The sequence below is a fragment of the Megachile rotundata genome, chromosome 9 (assembly GCF_050947335.1).
Source record: "Megachile rotundata isolate GNS110a chromosome 9, iyMegRotu1, whole genome shotgun sequence".
Lineage (NCBI taxonomy): Eukaryota > Metazoa > Arthropoda > Insecta > Hymenoptera > Megachilidae > Megachile > Megachile rotundata.
This window is the reverse complement of record NC_134991.1, coordinates 12109068-12114333: the sequence shown is the minus strand read 5'-3', so window position 1 is coordinate 12114333 and position 5266 is coordinate 12109068.

Below are 5266 nucleotides of genomic sequence, written 5' to 3'. Positions count from 1 at the left end.
GAATCTATAAATACCACACGATGTCACAAGAAGTACAAAGGTGCACGTGATCAGACAAGTAGAATGATCCAGGTAACCTGCGGTCCTGTTTACGTACTATGTAGTTAAAGCTTAAAATCGAGTATAGCTGCTCGAAGTACGTTCTTCAGCCCCGTATTGAGTGTAGGATCAATCAAGCCCAAATGAAATCCATCTTCCAAGCTTAACCAACTTTCCCCGGCGCGGTGAACCTTCGACTCCAGAGGACAAGGATAACCAGCAGACGCGAGGTCCACAAAGACCCAGAACCAGGTCAGTCCGCGATAATCTCAATTTTCCGCAAGATCAGTCTTTCGTTCGAGGGTATTCGAGGCACAGACGATCCAAATCAAAAGCCGCGTCTCTTCTCAGAGGGACACGAAGAGATTTCACGACTCGAGCGAGACCTTTAACGAACGCCCATAAACCTCTTCCTCGACCAGGAACGTGCCAACTGGCCTTGTCCTGTCGCTCGTCCTTGCGTTATCACCGCGGAGTAGAGCCACTTGACTCACGTAGAGAGGGCTGTACAACGTGGGAGCGAAGATTTCCCTAACAATGGCTGAAATACTTGAAGCGCGGTTCATTGTGGGGCGATTGAGCTTACGCGAGGGGTTTAAATGACGCGATCGATCATTCTGTTTTGTTCTCTGATCGATTTCTTCGGCGTTCGAGATTCCTCAACTGAACACCCGCGATTTCGTTGCTTGTCTGACCACGTACGTATTCTGTCAGTCTTACAATTGGTGTCCCGCACGATTTATCTGATCGCTTAGATCTTGTACCGTTCGAGTGACTCCCAACAGCCTTGTACCACTTGTCTGACTATTCATAGCGTTCCATTACTATCCCGATATCCACGCTCCTATTCTACTTGTCTGACTGAACATTCTACAGTGTCCCCTTCAGTTTCGAGTGGAGACAAGAAACGCTGCTCGTTCTCTCTACGATGCAATTCTGACAGAGTAGAAACTTGTTGCGTTTGGATAACGTGCTTGTTCAGCTCTTTATCTCGACGTTTCATTGTTAAATTGAGGATATGAGATTTTGAACGATGAGAATGTAGGATAACGTAAAATCGATGTGACTGTTTTAATATTACGCCGGGAACGAGCGACACTCTACGTATCTGTTCTGGCACGTATTCTAATTGTATGTTGATCTTGCGCGTTGATAAATACCGATCTCTATCTGTTATCGCACAGGAGATGAAACACTTCATTATCATGTCAATGAGATTCACATAAATATCACCGTGCAAACATTCGATACGTTCGTTCCTTCGTCTATTATTAGCTTAGCAATTTAATAGCGTTTAATGTACAATCGTAGCTGCAAATAGTATCTGTTAATTGACTATCGAATTCGGCGAACTTCCATTTCATTGAAAAATAAACACCGATGGAAAACGTGCAATTGCTTACCGTCCACATTTGTCCGGCAGCGTTAATTTCAATAATTACCAGGCGAAAATTGACAACAACGACCGGGCATCGTTTTACTTCGCAGAGAATGACGGACGGTAAAACGCGTACGTTCGATTGAAATTATTCGAAATTGCGTGTACGTTCGAAGTCGCCAGGAATCAGTTAGCCGGTGCGAGAAATCAAATTAAAATCAACGAAGTCGTTTGCGTGAGGCGAACGCGAATATCAGAGCAATTCATTCGATACGTGATGGGAATGCCATTTTCGACAAGCCACTTTTGCAGTTCAACTTCTCCAACTATTCAATTTAACAGTTTTCTACCACTAAAAATTATTGTTCGATGTTCAAACGTAATCGAAGACGTTCTCTACATAACTCATTTCATTACATCATTAGATTATTTTAATACGATACAGATCACTGTGTTCTGCTTTACAATTCAAAAATTGTTCACAAGCTATTTGATAATTAGGTAAAAAATTATGTGAACTCATTGCAAAATAGTTGTGCTACAAGGTCAAGAGGATATTACATATTTTGAATGTTACAGTGCTTGATTTACTATAATACTTTTATTTGTCTCACCGGGGTCCACTTGTACCTGTGTGTACTTCCACTTATTTGATTAGTTGCTTATACTACTTGTCTGACAAGTTTCTTATACTACATATCTTACTAGTTGTTTGTACTACTTGTCTGACTGATTGCATACACTATTTGTCTGACTAGTTGCTCATACTACTTGTCTGACCAGTTGCTTATACCACTTGTTTGGCTAGTTGCTTATACTACTTGTCTTACTAGTTGCTAAAACTACTTGTCTGACTAGTTGCTTATACTACTTGTCTGACCAGTTGCTTATACTACTTGTCTGACCAGTTGCTTATACTACTTGTCTTACCAGTTGCTTATACCACTTGTTTGACTAGTTCCTTGCACTACTTGTCTTACTAATAGCATACACTACTTGTCTGTCTACTTGATCATAATACTTGTCTGACTTGTTGCTCATATTACTTGTCTTATCAGTTGCTTATACCACTTGTCTTACTAGTTGCATACACTACTTGTCTGACTAGTTGCTCATACTACTTGTCTTACTAGTTGCATACACTACTTGTCTGACTAGTTGCTCATACTACTTGTCTTACTAGTTGCATACACTACTTGTCTGACTAGTTGCATACACTACTTGTCTGACTAGTTGCTCATACTACTTGTCTTACTAGTTGCATACACTACTTGTCTTACTGGTTGCATACACTACTTGTCTGGCTAGTTGCTCAAACTACTTGTCTTGCTAGTTGCTTATCCTAATTGCCTGATTTGTTGCTCATACTACTTGTCTTACTAATAGCATACACTATTTGTCTTACTAGTAGCCCAATCTACTTGTCTGACTAGTTACATTTTTTAAACAGCTTTCCAAGATATCTCTGTTTGAAAATCAATAATTCCACATGCAATAACCCTATCCAAAATTAAAAACATTTTTAATAAGCCTAATTAATAAATCATTAGGTAACAGACACTGATGTGCACGATTGCAGGTGATATCATGAAAAGTGAAAGCGAGACCCCGACACTACGAGAGAGAATATTTTTGTTGACAAAAATGGAAAAGTTCTGAAAGGCTTTAAAGCTTGTGGAAATTTCAAGTAGTGGAGGACGAGCGCGTGTCAGACAACGCGTTAAATCCGCATTACAGCGATTAATCTTGTCGCTTTTTCATCGTGTGAAGTGTCGACGGGAGAAAATTTAATTGCCGTCCCCTGTGTCTGTCCCGGATCGATGAGCTTTGAAATCTGCGTGTGCCGCTTAACGTCGAAATTGAATCTTTGTTGTCGAACACGGCCCCGACGAGTTGTTCCATCGCCAGGCTGCCAGGCATATTGCGTTTTGTCAGCGAAAGGAAACCGTGGCTTCGACTCTGTTTGCACGGCCGCGAGATCCAATGAAATTTTTGAACTGTTCGATTCGACGCCCCGGGCTAGTCATCTGCCACGATTCTCTCTTCTCTTTGCTGCCTTTTCATTCGCTTTCTTCCTTTTTTTTTGGCGTTTTTATCGATTCTGCTCGCGAGAACCCTTGATGCAATTCACACTTCTCGTGTCGTTGCTTTTCTGAACGACTCCGATAAAAATAATCGTCGATAAAATTGTAATGACTATAATAATCACGGTCTAATAGAATCTAAAACTTATCTGTTTTTCAACTAATTCCGTCTCTCGCAACCTACGCAAAGATTTATCTGTCCAAAATGGGAAGCAAAATTCTCAAAGAGAGAACATCCCTTTTTTACTGACTTTTTTATACGCCAGCATAAAATGTGAGCTTTCAGGAGGGATGCTTTATATCTCAACCCTTTTCACGGGGGTGCTTCGTGTTTCAATTTTCCCGCGCTTATCGTGCGGAAGCGACAAACTCCACATCTAATGAATTTCAATGAATTGAATGGAACCTGTACTTTAATCAAACTCGACCGGATTGCCTTATGTCTCGTTTGATATTGTAATCGACCTTTTAGTATTTATTTAATCTTCATCCTGGAGATCGAATGTCCTTTCCTGAACCGGAGGACAACCAATAACGTCTGTTGTATATTTCAGCCGGAGAAAGCTTTCAGGTGAGATAAACATTTCCGTGTTATTTATTAAAGAATCCTTTAACACCGTGACACTTTATCACCCATCACGTTCTCTCTTTGCACTTCTATTAAAGACTTAAATGTACTAAAAAAAATTGTTTCGAAAAGATTTCTTTGCCAGCCGTATTACCCCATTATTTTTAACATTATGTCCCATAAGTATGATAAACCGAATTTATCGTTGCTCGCAAATTTATAGCTATCGGATCATTCGGACATTAAACGGGTTAACGACACATTCACCATATATCCCCGGAACATGATCTCCATGCGTCTTCATCATGCACGATACACAATATCAGAATGATAGCTTCTTTCCCCATAACTCGTTTTGTTTCCCAAACGACTGGCATAAAATCTCGATACCTCAACGTCGCTTTCCAAGAATTCCACACACGTACGATATAACATCCGATTTGTTTTCTTAGACGACACGATTCCCTATGATCGCATTTATCCCGACTCCGTAATGGGATCCAGAGACAACGTTCAATAAGTACCAGAAGCATTATTATCCATCGCACAATACCCATTATAATTTATTCCATCAAGACTTGTCGGCGGAGCCCCGGTACGCGTACGAAGAAACCGCGAATGGAAACTGCTTTATTAATCCAGACTGAATAATGCATCGCTTTCTGATCGAGTTCGACCTGAGACTCCATAGAATTTTACAGTGACGTGGATGTAAAATCCAGGGGAATTCATATGAATGTAAAATAACGTGTAAACCTTGCTGTAATATCTTTTTAAGCGCTCCAGTTTTTGCCACGGGGCTGAAATCGGTAATTTATGCGGTAGATAATTATGAGATGGGAAATTTCTAGATATGGAAATTTACAAAATTTCTGTATTTCTAAGTTCTTGAATTTGTAAATCTGCAAATCCTCAAATTGTTCAATTGACTTTTACATTTTTACATTGAGACTGGCACTGTGAGTTAATAATCAAAAAAATTGCACAGCTACTTCGCAACTGTTGCAAATAATTCCTTATCTAACCACCGAACAATCTTCTAAGTTAGACAAACTAACTTAGACTGGCACTGTGAGTTAATAATAAAACAAATTGCACAGCTACTTTGCAACTGTTGCAAATAATGTTTTATCTAACCACTGAACAATCTTCTAAATTAGACTAATTAACTTAGACTGGCACTGTGAGTTAATAATA